The sequence below is a fragment of the Saccopteryx bilineata genome, chromosome 8 (assembly GCF_036850765.1).
Source record: "Saccopteryx bilineata isolate mSacBil1 chromosome 8, mSacBil1_pri_phased_curated, whole genome shotgun sequence".
NCBI lineage: Eukaryota > Metazoa > Chordata > Mammalia > Chiroptera > Emballonuridae > Saccopteryx > Saccopteryx bilineata.
This window is the reverse complement of record NC_089497.1, coordinates 56,618,023-56,635,693: the sequence shown is the minus strand read 5'-3', so window position 1 is coordinate 56,635,693 and position 17,671 is coordinate 56,618,023.

The following is a 17,671-nucleotide window of genomic DNA, read 5'->3' as shown; positions in this document are numbered from 1 at the left end:
GCTGAGATAAGTCAGACAGAGAAAGACAAATACTGTATGGTATTTCTTATATGTGGAATCTAAAAAATTGAAATAGGAAAAACAGAGCAAAGTGGTGGTTACCAGGGGCCCATGGGTGGAGGAATGAGAAAGATGTTTAAGGATGCAACTAGTGGGTAAGACACAGTACAGTGCTTAAAGGCAACAAAACTATTATAAATATTAAACTTGCTAAGAGACTTGATTAAGATCTTAATTGTTCCCAATACTAAAAGAAATTATAATTATGTGATGCTGTAGAGGTGTTAAGCTAACACTGCAATGTCAGTCATCACAATATAACTGTGAAATCAATATGTTGTACACCTTAAATGTATTTTTTTAAATGACTGCTTGCTATAAAAGCGCAGTCTGAAGACAAGTGTCTTAGTGCTCTTTTCAAACCTACTTCCACTCAATGCCCTTGTACATAGGAAGTTTGGAGCTTTCGTCTGACCTGAGATGGTGCAGCGGATAGAGCATCAACCTGGAAAGCTGAGGTCACCTGAGCTTGCCCCGTCAAGCAACAACTAAAGTGAAGCAACAATGAGTTGATACTTCTTATTCCCCCTCCCCCTCTCTCCTCTCTGTTGTAAAATCAATAAATGAAATCTTAAAAAAAAAAAATTTGGAGCTTTCACACCATTAATGTTTATGTTTAGATTTATCACTACTAATTTTTCACTTAAAATAAGAATGTCTCAATATAAATTCTAAGGTAGCTAGGTAGGGAAACTGGTACAGCCACTCTGGAGACCAGTTTAGCAGCTTTTTTACAAAACTAAACACACCACTACCATGTAACCCAGCAATTACACTCCTGGGCATTTATCCCAGAAAAACCATGTTCACATAAAAACCTATACACGGATATATATATATATATATATATATATATATATATATATATATATATCAGCTTCATGATAGCCCCAAACAGAAACCAGCCCAGATTCCTTAAACAGGTTAATGGTTAAACAAACTGTGATATATCCACACAATGGAATACTACTCAGAATAAAAAGGAACAAGCTATTGGTACATGCAGCAACCTGGATGTTCATATGATTTTCACATATATTGTCATGAGTTTGTTCATAATATCCTCTTAGCTTTTTCATACCTGTTTACATGTATAGTGACTCCCCCTTCTGTAGTCCTGTGACTGCTTACCATGTTTCTCTTAGTAGTCTTCATGTTTCTCTTAGTAGTCTTCAGTAGCATTTCAATATTAATAGTCTTGTCGAGGAACCAATGTTTGCCTTTGATAATTCTATTTATTGTTTTCTGTTTCTCCTTCATTCTGCTCTTTAATTTGTTTTTTCTTTTTTAAATTTGTTTATTTTTTTATTTATTGATTTTAGCAAGAGAGGGAGTGAGAGAGAGAGAGAGAAAGAGAGAGAAACATTGATCTGTTCCTATAGGAATAAACCAGCAACCTCTGCGCTTCAGGACGATGCTCTACCAACCAAGCTATCTGGCCAGGGCTTTTTAAGTTTTTATTTATTGATTTTAGCAAAAAGGCAGAATAGAGAGAGAGACATGAACATTAGCTGCTGCTGTATGTGCCCTGATGGAATCAAACTGGAAACCTCCGCGCTTCAGGACAGTGCTCTAACCGACTGAGCTATCTGGCCAGGGCAATTTGTTCTTTTTCTAACATCTTAATATGAACACTTATCTCACTAATTTTTTAGCCCTTTTTTTGCATATATACATTTATATCAAATGTCCAGAATAGACATCTATAGAACCAGAAAGTAGATTAATGGTTGCTAGTGCTGGTGACAGGGAAGAGGGATTAGGAAGCAGTAGAGAGTGCTTGTGGTGATGATGAATATGCTAAAAACTCCTGAATTGTACATTTAAAACGAGTCAATGATATGATATATGAAGTATATCTTAGTAAAGCTGTTAAAAATACATACTGCTTGATTCTACAGTGTGTCTGTAAAGTCATGGTGCACTTTTGACCGGTCACAGGAAAGCAACAAAAGACGATAGAAATGTGAAATCTGCACCAAATAAAAGGAAAACTCTCCCAGTTTCATACCTATTCAGTGCAGTTCGATGTGGGCTCACGCACAGATTTTTTAGGGCTCCTTAGGTAGCTATCCCGTATAGCCTCTACAGACTCATTACTGACTGATGGCCTACCAGAACGGGGTTTCTCCACCAAACTGCTGGTTTCCTTCAACTGCTTATCCCACCCAGTAATGTTATTCCTATGTGGTGGCGCTTCCTTATAAACGCGCCGATATTCACATTGCACTTTGGTCATGGATTCGAATTTAGCGAGCCACAGAACACACTGAACTTTCCTCTGTACCGTCCACATCTCGACTGGCATGGCCGTGGGCTGCTCTGCTGTATACACGGTGTTACGTCATCATCTGCGCATGCGCACATGCTGCCACATCATTCTACAGAAACTGGGAGGGTTTTCCTTTTATTTGGTGCAGATTTCACATTTCTGTCGTCTTTTGTTGCTTTCCTGTGACCAGTCAAAAGTGCACCATGACTTTACAGACACACTGTATTTACAAAACAATTCAAAAACAGGCAAAACTATTGTATAATGAGACATAGTGGTTATCTTTTGGGGAAGATAAGGAAAGCAATAATTGAGAGGAGTGGTAAGTACCATGCCAACTCTGATAAATTGGCAGTATTCTATTTCTTAATTTTGGTTAGGGTTACATAAGTGTGTTCATTTTGTAATAAGTCAATAAAAGGAAAAACATCATGCCTGACCAGTGGTGGAGCAGTGGGTAGAGGTTCAACCTGGGACACTGAGGACCCAGATTCAAAACCCCGAGGTCACTGGCTTGAGCCCAAGGTTGCTCACTTGAGCAAGGGGTCACTGGCTTAGCTGGAACCCCCTGGTCAAGGCACATATGAGAAAGCAATGAACAATTGAAATGTCACAACAATGAGTTGATACTTGTCTCTCTCTCTCTCCCTATCTGTCCCTGTCGGCCTCCCCCAACCCACCCCCTGCCATCTCTCTCGCTGAAAAAATAAAAACTAAAAAGAAAAATAATAAAGGAAAAAGCATTTCCTCTCCACACTCAATATTTCTGACACCAGAGGTGTGGGGGGTTTTTCACATCAAACAATTCTCCACTTCTTGGCAGACACTGACTGGGTATCCTACAATTTAATTCAATTTTAAAACTAACGGCTTGGAGTTAGCTTGGACCCTAAAGGTTAAGGGGTCAGTTCCACAAGACCACTCTCACTTGAGATGCCAATCAAAAGTCCTAAGTTGTCACTGTACTTCTGACTGACTGGCCATAAATTAGGCATTCCCATGACCCTTTCCTCAAGTTTGATAATTTGCTAGCATGACTCACAGAACCCAAGGAAACAGTTAAACAGTTTACTTACTATTACTGGTTTATTACAAAGGATGTATTAAGTCAGGGGTCCCCAAACTTTGGCCCCGTGGACCGCATGTGGCCCCCGCCACACTTCTGGAAGGGGCACCTCTTTCATTGGTGGTCAGTGAGAGAAGCATAGTTCCCATTGAAATACTGATCAGTTTGTTGATTTAAATTTACTTGTTCTTTATTTTAAATATTGTATTTGTTCCCGTTTTGTTTTTTTACTTTAAAATAAGATATGTGCAATGTGCATAGGGATTTGTTCATAGTTTTTTTTGTTGTTTTTTTATTTTTGTTTTGTTTTTTTGTTAATAGTTTTTTTTAATTTTTTTAAATTAATTTTTATTTTATTTTATTTATTTATTTTAGAAAGGAGAGAGAGAGAGAGAGAGGAGACAGAGAGAGAGAAGGGGGAGGAGCAGGAAGCATCAACTCCCATATGTGCCTTGACCAGGCAAGCCCAGGGTTTCGAACCGGCAACCTCAGCATTTCCAGGTCGATGCTTTATCCACTGTGCCACCACAGGTCAGGCCAATAGTTTTTTTTATAGTCCGGTCCTCCAACGGTCTGAGGGACAGTGAACTGGCCCCCTGTGTAAAATGTTTGGGGACCCCTGTATTAAGGAATACAAATGAGGCCCTGGCCTGTCTTCTCAGTGGATAGAGTGTCAGCCTGGTGTGCAGACATCCTGGGTTAGATCCCCGGTCAGGGCACACATGAGAAGCGACCATCTGCTCCTCTCCCCCTTCTTAACTCTCTTCTCTTGCTTCTGGTGGCACGATTGGTTTGAGTGTAAGCCCCGGGCACTGAGAATAGCTCAGTTGTTTCGAGCCTCAGCTCCACATGGGGGTTGCCAGGTGGATCCTGGTTGAGGCACATGTGGGAGTATGTTTTACTATCTCCCCTCCTCTCACTTAAAAAAAATAAAGAATACAAATGAATAACTAGATAAAGACATGCATAGGGTGAGGTCTGGAAGGGTCCCAAGCATAGGAGCTGAAGTTCTTATGGAGTTTTGGGTACACCATCCTCTCAGCATGTGGATATGTTCTTGTTCACTAACCTTGAAGTCCTCCAACCCCCTTTGGTATGGGTTTTTTTTGTTTTTGTTTTTAGCGAGAGAGTCAGAGAGAGCGACAGGCAGAAAAGAGAGAGATGAGAAGCATCAAGTCTTCATTGCACACCTTAGTTGTTCATTGATTGCTTTGTCATATGTGCCTTGACGGTGGGCAGAGGGGCCTCCAGCAGAGCAAGTGACCCGTTGCTCAAGCCAGCAACCTTGGGTTTCATGCCAGCAATCTTTGGGCTCAAGCCAGCGACCATAGAGTCATGTCTATACTCCCACGCTCAAGCCAGCAACCACGCTCAGGCTGGTGATCCAGTGCTCAAGCCAGATGAGCCCACGCTCAAGCTGGCAACCTCAGGGTTTCAAACATGGGTCCTCTGCATCCCAGTCTTATGCTCTATCCTAGGGGTCCCCAAACTACGGCCCATGGGCTGCATGTGGCCCCCTGAGGCCATTTATCCAGCCCCCGCCGCACTTCCGGAAAGGGCACCTCTTTCATTGGTGGTCCGTGAGAGGAGCACATTGACCATCTCATTAGCCAAAAGCAGGCCCATAGTTCCCATTGAAATACTGGTCAGTTTGTTGATTTAAATTTACTTGTTCTTTATTTTAAATATTGTATTTATTCCCGTTTTGTTTTTTTACTTTAAAATAAGATATGTGCAATGTGCATAGGGATTTGTTCATAGTTTTTTTTATAGTCTGGCCCTCCAATGGTCTGAGGGACAGTGAACTGGCCCCCTGTGTAAAAAGTTTGGGGTCCCCTGCTCTATCCACTGCGCCAATACCTGGTTAGGCAGTGTGAGTTTTTATAGAGATTTCATTATAGTACGCATGGTTGATTAAGTCACTGGTCATTGATGATTGACTTTATCTCCAGCCCTTCCCCCTTCCTTCCCAAAGGCTGAGAAGTAGAGCTAAAAATTACAATCTTCTAATCATGGGATTGGTTCTGCTGGCAACCAGCCCCACATCCTTAGGGGCTTTCTAAAAATTGCCTTATTAACATAAACGAGTGTGCTTGAAAGGAGCTGTTATGAATAACAAAGGACAATCTTTTCACTTTTATAACTTCAGAGCTATTTTTAACTGGAGGATTAAAACCAAATATAGTGAAAGATATTTCTTTCACCTGTTTCTGAGGCTGGGGACAAAAACCATACAAAAAAGTATGGTCCTGTTGTTCTTTTCACTTATCACTTAAAAAGTTACAAGTGTTTAAGCAGCTCTATGCCAAAAACCAGGACAAAAACAAAATATATATTTCTTATATCACAACATCACCACCACTGAATTTGTGAATACTTCCATTTTTTAAAACCCTTATTAAGAAAATGTTTCAGTAGACTTGGTTTGTGTGTGTGTGTTGTTTTCTGTTGTTTTAGTAGATTTGAAATAGGTAAACTCTATGTAAGGAACTGTTTTAACCAATTTTCTAATGGGAGCTTCCATTAAGACCCCTCGTTTATGAATATGCCTATACATATATAATAAATTTGAAAGTAACAAACAGATTTTTGGGCCAATAGCTGATCTAGCTGGAATCTGCTAAAGTCTCTGAGATTAATTCTTGAACAAGAAATGTCATGCCTGACCAGGTGGTGGCACAGTGGATAGAACATCGGACTGGGATGCGGAAGACCCAGGTTCAAGACCCCAAGGTCGCCAGCTTGAGTGCAGGCTCATCTGGTCGGAGCATAAAGCTCACCAGCTTGGACCCAAGATCACTGGCTCGAGCAAGGGGTTCCTTGGTCTGCTGTAGCCCCATGGTCGATGCTTCTCATCTCTCTCCATTTGGGTCTGTCTATTCCTTTCTCTGTCTCTGTAAAAAAAAAAAAAAAAAAAAGATGACGTCAGAGTAATGGCGGAGTAGGAAGCGATACCGATAAATCTTCCCCAAAACTCAACAAGATCTTCAACCAGAAACAGAAAAACCTAAACTTGGAGCTTCCAGATTCTTCGCAATACACCCAAAGGTATGATTGAGTGAAAAATTGGCTAAATACATAACCAAACCCCGAAGAAAATAGGGAGTAAGAAATGCTCCGCCTTCCTCACTAACCTAAACAGGGCGGCTTTTTCTGGTAACTGTGAATATAGAAACTGAGGCGGGCAAAGGGGATGAATAGATCCAGGCTGCCGCAGCAAAAACGGCCGAACCAGGCTGTGGCTCAGAGATCCAAGCCGAGGAAAATCTGATCCTGTGGCAACCCGGGCAATACAAGCTAACACTCGCGCCAAACCCAAACAAAGAAAGACAAGCGGAGCGGCCATTTTACCCGGTCTCCTGGTCGGTGCGCAGTTAGTGGAAGAGAGATTTCTTCCTAAGCCGCGGAAGTGGGTACCCGTGTTGCCCCACGGAGAGGCAGGGTCAGAGGCCTTTCTGTGGGCTGAGGGCAGAGTCTCTGGGCAGCCCCAGCGCCCTGGGAAAGCCACGCACGGGAGGGAGTGAGAACTAATCCCAACGGTGGAGATTTTCCGTGCTGGAGGCTGTTTCACTCAGAGCGAAACGCGGCCGGCCTCATATCCTGGTTTGCGCGCGCAGATAAGGAGTGAGCGATTCCTCCGAGTGCCTCGGCAGTGCGCGCCCGTGTTATCGCACAGAGGGGCAGAGTCAGGGGCCTTTGTGTGGGCCAAAGCGGAATCTCGGGCCGCCCCAGCGCCTTGCAAAAGCCGCACACGGGGACGGAGCGAGACTAAATTCCAACGCTGCAACTTTTCCCTGCGGTTGGGGGTTTCACTCAGAGCGTGAGACTGCTGGCCGGATATCCTGGTTGCAGACAGAGAGTGAGAGTTTCCTCCAAGCGCCCCGGAAGTGGGCACCCGCTTGTGTTACCGGATAGAGTGGCAGAGCCAGAGGTCTTCGAGTGGGCGGAAAGCCCGCCTGATTATGCTAGCAGCTCTGACTGACTGAGCCTTACCCAGAGCCCTGTGCTGAGTGGAAATAGAGTGGGGAGTTGCCAGCAATTTGAGCCTCTTACTATCCAGGCAGAGGCAGCAGCAACCCCATACCTGGACTATCAGGCTACTAATTGAGGAAGGAAAGACTAGGAGAAAGGCTCCAGGAACACGGACTCTCTCACTGTCGGAGCCTATAAATGCTAATGAGCCTCGACTCCCAACGAGAATAAAGCACAATACATGACATTGCCATAGAGACTTATCAACTGCAAACCTTTACCTGAGCGTGCCAAAGGGGCAGAACCCGGGGTACAGAGTCACCGACCAGGAAGAGGGAGAGAAAAGAAAAAGCAAGAAGATAACCTCTCAAAATCAAGAATAATCTGCAGACTTTATAACCTATCCCATTTTATTATATTTGTTCGTTTGTTTCTATTATCTTCATTCTTGAGACTTTTTTTTCCTCCTCCAATTTGGCCGATTAACTCTCTACCGGTCTTACTCTCTCCTCTCCCTGAACTACACTACCCATAAGTGTTACATCTCCCATTATCATTTCTCTTCTCTTCCTTTCTCTCTATGAGGGTTGCACTCCAAAACCCTTAACTCTCTCTCTCTCTCTCCTTTCTTTTTTCTTCTTTTAGTGGTTCCCTCTTTTTTTCTCTCTCTCTCTTTCTTTTCTCCCTCTATATTAGTTTCTTCCTTTCTCCTTTACATCTCCTCTCATTCAAACCTCAATAACAAACAAATTATCTTATCTAGGACTCAAACCTATGTTTGTGGCATTTTGGGGGGTTTTTACTTCACCTTTTTAACTCACTAGCAGTGCTCCCATCCCTGGCTCTCCATATTATCTAGTTCTTGTTCCACTAAATACAATAGTAAGTTTTTAATTTGTCCCCCCATTTTTCCGTTTTCCTCTTATTCCTCTCATCATAACTCTTAGAAAACCAACACCTAAAAGCAAATCATTTTATTCTTGACCCAAATTTTTTCCTTATTTGCTTTTTGTGGGTCCATACGCTCTTTTTTTTTTTCTTTTTTCTTTTTTTTTTTTTCTTTTTTTTTTTTCTTTCTCTCTTTTTTGCCCCTTTATTACTTTTCCCCAATTCAGGCCCTCCATCACAGGCATTGTTTGTTATAACTCACAGTCCACCACAAGATTTTCTCAAGAAAGAGGGGAGAGGAGAGGAGAGGAAAAAAAGAGGGGGGGAATAATTTCCTTTTTTAAAAAATTTTTATTTTATTTTATTTTTCTTTATTTCATTATTAATTTTTTTTAAAAAAAAACAACTCTTTTCGATTTGTTATTTTTTTATTTTTTTTAACTTTTTATTCTTTATTAAATCTCATTAATACTATCAACAAAACCACCCTCAGATGCCATTAAGAAAGAGAAAATCGAATATCATGGATACAAAAGAAAGAGAGGTAACACAGCTAGATGAGGAAAAATCTATGGAGAAAAAATTTAATATATTGGAAACCTTGGAGCTAAATGACAGAGAATTCAAGATAGAAATCCTAAAAATCCTCCGAGATATACAAGAAAACACAGAAAGGCAATATAGGGAGCTCAGAAAACAACTCCATGAACACAAAGAATATATGTCCAAGGAAATTGAAACTATAAAAACAAATCAAACAGAGATGAAAAACTCAATTCACGAGCTGAAAAACGAAGTAACAAGCTTAGCTAATAGAACAGGTCAGATAGAAGAGAGGATTAGTGAAATAGAAGACAAGCAACTTGAGGCACAACAGAGAGAAGAAGAAAGAGACTCAAAAATTAAAAAAAATGAGATAGCCCTACAAGAATTATCTGACTCTATCAAAAAGAATAACAGGTATATCAGAGGGAGAAGAGAGAGAAAATGGAATGGAGAACATACTTAAACAAATAATTGATGAGAACTTCCCAAGCCTGTGGAAAGAACTAAAGCCTCAAGTTCAAGAAGCAAACAGAACTCCAAGTTTTCTTAACCCCAACAAACCTACTCCAAGGCATATCATAATGAAATTGACACAAACCAACAGCAAAGAAAAAATTCTCAAGGCAGCCAGGGAAAAGAAGAATAAAACATATAAAGGAAGGCCCATTAGATTATCATCAGATTTCTCAGCAGAAACTCTACAAGCTAGAAGAGAGTGGACCCCAATATTTAAAGTCCTGAAAGAGAGGAACTTTCAGCCACGAATACTATACCCATCAAAGCTATCCTTCAAATACGAAGGAGAAATAAAAACATTCACAGATACAGAAAAGATGAGGGAATTTATCATCAGAAAACCCCCACTCCAGGAATTACTAAAGGGGGTTCTCCAATCAGATACAAAGAACAAAAAAAAACAGAGCCACAAGTAAAAGCTCCAAGAAGAACACAATAAAACCAAATTTAAACTGTGACAACAACAAAAAGAAAGAGGGGGAGAAGACGGAGATTAACAGTAGCAAAGGACGATGGAGTGCAAAAGTACTCACAAAATAGTTCGCTACAATGAACAGGGTAGGGACCCTTTTCATTACTCAAAGGTAACCACCATTGAAAAAACCACCACAGAAGCACATGAGATAAAAAAGATAGCAACAGAGGAAAGATGTATGGAATACAACCAAATAAAAACAAAAGATAGAAAAACGAAAGAGAAGGATCAAACAAGACACAAAACTAACAGAAAGCAAGATATAAAATGGCAATAGGGAACTCACAAGTATCAATAATTACACTAAATGTAAATGGATTAAACTCACCAATAAAAAGGCACAGAGTAGCAGAATGGATTAAAAAAGAAAATCCAACTGTATGCTGCCTACAGGAAACTCATCTAAGTAACAAGGATAAAAACAAATTCAAAGTGAAAGGCTGGAAAACAATACTTCAAGCAAATAACATCCAAAAAAAAGCAGGTGTAGCAATACTCATATCGGATAATGCTGACTACAAGACAGGAAAAGTACTTAGAGACAAAAATGGCCATTTCATAATGGCTAAGGGGACACTGAATCAAGAAGACATAACAATTCTTAATATATATGCACCAAACCAAGGAGCACCAAAATATATAAGACAGCTACTTATTGATCTTAAAACAAAAACTGACAAAAATACAATCATACTTGGAGACCTCAATACACCGCTGATGGCTCTAGATCGGTCATCCAAACAGAGAATCAACAAAGACATAGTGGCCTTAAACAAAACACTAGAGCACCTGGATATGATAGACATCTACAGGACATTTCATCCCAAAGTGACTGAGTATACATTTTTCTCCAGTGTACATGGATCATTCTCAAGAATTGACCATATGTTGGGCCACAAAAACAATATCAGCAAATTCAGAAAAATTGAAGTTGTACCAAGCATATTTTCTGATCATAAAGCCTTGAAACTAGAATTCAACTGCAAAAAAGAGGAAAAAAATCCCACAAAAATGTGGAAACTAAACAACATACTTTTAAAAAATGAATGGGTCAAAGAAGAAATAAGTGCAGAGATCAAAAGATATATACAAACTAATGAAAATGACAATACGACATATCAGAATCTATGGGATGCAGCAAAAGCAGTGATAAGAGGGAAGTTCATATCGCTTCAGGCATATATGAACAAACAAGAGAGAGCCCAAGTGAACCACTTAACTTCCCACCTTAAGGAACTAGAAAAAGAAGAACAAAGACAACCCAAAACCAGCCGAAGAAAGGAGATAATAAAAATCAGAGCAGAAATAAATGAAATAGAGAACAGAAAAACTATAGAAAAAATTAATAGAACAAGGAGCTGGTTCTTTGAAAAGATCAACAAAATTGACAAACCCTTGGCAAGACTTACCAAGGAAAAAAGAGAAAGAACTCATATAAACAAAATCCAAAATGAAAGAGGAGAAATCACCACGGACACCGTAGATATACAAAGAATTATTGTAGAATACTATGAAAAACTTTATGCCACTAAATTCAACAACCTAGAAGAAATGGATAAATTCCTAGAAAAATACAACCTTCCTAGACTGAGTCAAGAAGAAGCAGAAAGCCTAAACAGACCTATCAGTAGAGAAGAAATAGAAAAAACCATTAAAAACCTCCCCAAAAATAAAAGTCCAGGCCCTGACGGCTATACCAGCGAATTTTATCAAACATTCAAAGAAGACTTGGTTCCTATTCTACTCAAAGTCTTCCAAAAAATTGAAGAAGAAGCAATACTTCCAAACACATTTTATGAGGCCAACATAACCCTCATCCCAAAACCAGGCAAGGATGGCACAAAAAAAGAAAACTACAGACCAATATCTCTAATGAATACAGATGCTAAAATACTAAACAAAATACTAGCAAATCGAATACAACAACATATTAAAAAAATAATACATCATGATCAAGTGGGATTCATCCCAGAATCTCAAGGATGGTTCAACATACGTAAAACGGTTAATGTAATACACCATATCAACAAAACAAAGAACAAAAACCACATGATCTTATCAATAGACGCAGAAAAGGCTTTCGATAAAATACAACACAATTTTATGTTTAAGACTCTCAACAAAATGGGTATAGAAGGAAAATATCTCAACATGATAAAGGCCATATATGATAAACCATCAGCTAACATCATATTAAATGGCACTAAACTGAAGGCTTTCCCCCTTAAATCAGGAACAAGACAGGGTTGTCCACTCTCTCCACTCTTATTTAATGTGGTACTAGAGGTTCTAGCCAGAGCAATCAGACAAGACAAAGAAATAAAAGGCATCCATATCGGAAAAGAAGAAGTAAAGGTATCACTTTTTGCAGATGATATGATCCTATACATCGAAAACCCCAAAGAATCCACAAAAAGACTACTAGAAACAATAAGCCAATACAGTAAGGTCGCAGGATACAAAATTAACATACAGAAGTCAATAGCCTTTCTATATGCCAACAATGAAACAACTGAGAAGGAACTCAAAAGAATAATCCCCTTCACGATTGCAACAAAAAAAATAAAATACTTAGGAATAAACATAACAAAGAATGTAAAGGACTTATATAATGAAAACTATAAACCATTGTTAAGGGAAATCGAAAAAGATATAATGAGATGGAAGAATATACCTTGTTCTTGGCTAGGAAGAATAAATATAATCAAGATGGCTATATTACCCAAAGCAATATACAAATTTAATGCAATTCCCATCAAAATTCCAATGACATTTTTTAAAGAAATAGAGCAAAAAATCATCAGATTTATATGGAACTATAAAAAACCCCGAATAGCCAAAGCAATCCTAAAGAAAAAGAATGAAGCTGGGGGCATAACAATACTTGACTTCAAACTCTATTATAGGGCCACGACAATCAAAACAGCATGGTATTGGCAGAAAAATAGACACTCAGACCAATGGAACAGAATAGAAAGTTCAGAAATAAAACCACATATATATAGTCAAATAATTTTTGATAAAGGGGCCAACAACACACAATGGAGAAAAGAAAGCCTCTTCAATAAATGGTGCTGGGAAAACTGGAAAGCCACATGCAAAAGAATGAAACTGGACTACAGTCTCTCCCCCTGTACAAAAATTAACTCAAAATGGATCAAAGATCTAAACATAAGACCTGAAACAATTAAGTACATAGAAGAAGACATAGGTACTCAACTCATGGACCTGGGTTTTAAAGAGCATTTTATGAATTTGACTCCAATGGCAAGAGAAGTGAAGGCAAAAATTAATGAATGGGACTACATCAGACTAAGAAGTTTTTGCTCAGCAAGGGAAACTGATAACAAAATAAACAGAAAGCCAACTAAATGGGAAATGATATTTTCAAACAACAGCTCAGATAAGGGCCTAATATCCAAAATATACAAAGAACTCATAAAACTCAACAACAAACAAACAAACAATCCAATAAAAAAATGGGAAGAGGATATGAATATACACTTCTCCCAGGAAGAAATACAAATGGCCAACAGATATATGAAAAGATGCTCATCTTCTTTAGCTATTAGAGAAATGCAAATCAAAACGGCAATGAGATACCACCTCACACCTGTTCGATTAGCTGTTATTAGCAAGTCAGGTAATAGCAAATGTTGGAGAGGCTGTGGAGAAAAAGGAACCCTCATACACTGTTGGTGGGAATGTAAAGTAGTACAACCATTATGGAAGAAAGTATGGTGGTTCCTCAAAAAACTGAAAATAGAACTACCTTATGACCCAGCAATCCCTCTACTGGGTATATATCCCCAAAACTCAGAAACATTGATACGTAAAGACACATGCAGCCCCATGTTTATTGCAGCATTGTTCACAGTGGCCAGGACATGGAAACAACCAAAAAGCCCATCAATAGATGACTGGATAAAGAAGATGTGGCACATATACACTATGGAATACTACTCAGCCATAAGAAATGATGACATCGGAACATTTACAGCAAAATGGTGGGATCTTGATAACATGATACGAAGCGAAATAAGTAAATCAGAAAAAAACAGGAACTGTATTATTCCATACGTAGGTGGGACATAATAGTGAAACTAAGAGACATTGATAAGAGTGTGGTGGTTACGGGGGGGAGGGGGGAATGGGAGAGGGATAGGGGGTGGGAGGGGCACAAAGGAAACAAGATAGAAGGTGACAGAGGACAATCTGACTTTGGGTGGTGGGTATGCAACATAATTGAACGACAAGATAACCTGGACTTGTTATCTTTGAATATATGTATCCTGATTTATTGATGTCACCCCATTAAAAAAATAAAATTATAAAATAAAAAAAAATAAAAAAATCAAAAAAAAAAAAAAAAAAAAAAAAAAAAGAAATGTCACCACAGGCTGTAAGATACGTGTTGTCTTCAATTTCTTTACACCAGAAGCAACACCTGAGAAGAGAATTACACATATTTTGTGAGGTGATTCTTTTGGCAGCAAGTGGTATCAGATGTTAGACCTTGGTCCTTGAGTTTGGTTAAGAGAATAATTCAGAGCCAAGGAACTACAGTACGAGGAAAGGTTTATTTAGGAAGTCACAGAGATAGAAATGAGCCGTAGGAGAAATGAGCCAGCTGGGCTGCATGGACCCAGGAAGAAAGTTACAAAGGCAAAAATAAGGGCCCTTGGTACTTAGGAGAATGAAAGGCAAAGAATGCACCTGGAGAAAGAAGATGGGGAACGTCATGGGCGCGCTCAAGAGAAAGAGTGAGCCATGCACTGGGTCCTTCCTTTTAAAGGCTTTTATCACCCTGGCCGGTTGGCTCAGTGGTAGAGTGTCGGCCTGGCGTGCAGGAGTCCCGGGTTCGATTCCCGGCCAGGGCACACAGGAGAGGCGCCCATCTGCTTCTCCACCCCTCCCCCTCTCCTTCCTCTCTGTCTCTCTCTTCCCCTCCCGCAGCCAAGGCTCCATTGGAGCAAAGTTGGCCTGGGCACTGAGGATGGCTCTGTGGCCTCTGCCTCAGGCGCTAGAGTGGCTCTGGTTGCAACAGAGCGATGCCCCAGATGGGCAGAGCATCGCCCCCTGGTGGGCGTGCCGGGTGGATCCTGGTCAGGTGCATGTGGGAGTCTGTCTGACTGCCTACCCGTTTCCAACTTCAGAAAAATACAAAAAAAAAAAAAAAAAGAGAGAGAGAGATAAAGGCTTTTATCTGTTCATTAGAGGTGGAGATTTCAGGAGAGGTCACAGGAGAGGATCTCAACAGAATATTCATCAGCTTTCCAGGTGTGTCTCCTCAGGTCATAGTCTCCACTGATTGGTCAGAGCCAGGGCAAGGGATCATTAGTCATTGCAGCTGCTCCTTATGTCAGCCATGACAACACCCTAACTGGCCTTGCTGTTTTTCTGGGCCTGGATCTGAAACACAAGTGAGGTTTAGATGTTATCTCTAGTTTGATCAAAACTCTGTCTCTGTGGTCAACAGACATGAGACTTTGTTCCTAAGATAATTTGATGCTGGTCAGAACCTCATTGTCCTGAGGGCTTAATGTTTAAGGGAATGGTTGTCAAGGGCTTGTATGTGGCTTTTCTTAGGACCCCCTTCTTCCTCTAAGAGGATGTACCACATGGCTGGTGACATGCCAGGGAAGGATCAGTCAGGGGATCTAAACTGCATAACCAGTGATGTTAGGGGAGGAAAGGTCACACTGGGAGCAAGGTCCCACCTACAATTGTCTGTTGCTAGGCACTCAGGGATTTTGGTCCTGGGTGGCTTTCTGTACCTGGCCTATTGTTCTTACTCTGTTCATGCCTGTCTAACTGCCTAGTATATCAATTTCAGGAAGCACCTGTAGTACAGAAGCAGGAAAGTGAAATGGAGAAGGAGAGGAAGCTGAGAAAAAGTGCATTATAATGTACAGAGTATATTTACCAGTAGGTTCCTTCTCTGGGCAACTGTATCTCAATCCCTGCAGAGAACTTTTGATATGACCATGATCCTCATTTTACAACTATAGATATTAAGTAAACTGCACAAGCTCCCGGAGGTACGAAGTGATAGAACAAGATAGGTGCCAATCTATCCAGAGCCCAAATATAGTTTGGTTTGAAGAACACCAAGTCAGGTTTTAGAAACTGTAATCTAGAAATGAGGGAGCGGGAAATAAGCACAAGCAGGGTGCAAGAAAATGAAGGGATTGCCCAGAATCGGCGCTGCTGTGTGGATCTTGCTTTTACATGATGAACAGGTCAGGTGCACAGGTCAGGTGCACAGCGGAGTCTGGTGACGGAACTGATAAAAATGTATGGAATTTTCTTTCTAGAAAATAAGCTCAGACATTCTCAGTGAATCTTTTTGTAATCTTTATAAATTTCCAAGCTAAAGAACTCCCTTTCTCTGAAATACTGATGTAGATAACTATGTGCCTTGCCCATGGGGCTCCAGCAGAACCAATGACCCCTTACTGAAACCAGCGACCCTCAGGGTTTCGAATATGGGACCTCAGCATCCCAGGTCGAGGCTCTATCCATTGTGCCACCACTGGTCAGGCTCATTTTAACAATTTCTATTTCTACCCACATGTACTACTGTTACAGAGCTCTTAGGGCAAGGTGCCCATTAGTAAATTTACTAATGGTAACTTAACCTCTGGCAAAAACTCCTGGATATTTTCCCTGGGTCAGAGCCTCTGGAAATGACATTATTCTTTAGTGTCTGTACTCTGAGTTCAGCTCTCAAAATGTAATATTCAAAATATTCAGTTGTTAGTACTCAATTCAGCTCTACAAAAGCCTGCTGTGCTTGTTTTTCAGACTCTTGTTTTAGTAGCACGAAGTACTATTTACTTCTTGGCACTGCTGTTTAGCCTTAGAACACGGCATTCCTTCAAAAAGCTATACCCTGCAACAGAGAGCAGTCAGGAATCTAGACTGCAACTTTCTTATAAGAGTGTTTGTGGGAGAAAATCTTTGAAAAAGACAACTGATGAAATACTGTTACCAAAATGTACAAAGAGCCTGACCAGGTGGTGGCGCAGTGGATAGAGCGTCGGACTGGGATGCAGAAGGACCCAGGTTCGAGACCCCGAGGTCGCCAGCTTGAGCGCGGGCTCATCTGGCTTGAGCAAAGAGCTCACCAGCTTGGACCCAAGGTCGCTGGCTCCAGCAGGGGGTTACTCGGTCTGCTGAAGGCCAGCGGTCAAGGCACATATGAGAAAGCAATCAATGAACAACTAAGAAGTCACAACACGCAACGAGAAACTGATGATTGATGCTTCTCATCTCTCTTCGTTCCTGTCTGTCTGTCCCTGTCTATCTCTGCCTCTGTAAAAAAAAATAAAAATAAAAAAAATAAAAGACTCAACATGTCAATTAAAAAAAATGTACAAAGAACTCTTAAACTTCAACAATAAGAAAACAAACAACCCAATTTAAAGATGGGCAAAACACCTGAATAGACATTTCACCAAAGAAGAGATAGAGTTGGCAAGTAAGCCTATGAAAAGATGCCCCACGTCATAGGTCACTAGGGAGTTGTAAATTAAAACAATGAGATATCACTACACACCAGTTACAATGGCCCAAATTCCAAACTCAAGTAACACCAAATGCTGACAAGGGTGTAGAGCAACAAGAACTCTCATTCATTGTTGGTGGGAATGCAAAATGGTTCAGCCACTGTGGAAGATGTTTAGGCAGTTCTTACAAAACCAGACTTACTCTTATCATATGACCCAGTAATTGAGCTCCTGGGCATTTACCCAAATAATTTGAAAACTTATGTCCACACAAAAATCTGCAAATGGATGTTTATAGCAGTTTTATTTATAATTGCCAACACTTGGGAGCACCCCAGATTCCTTCAGTAGGTAAATGGATAAAG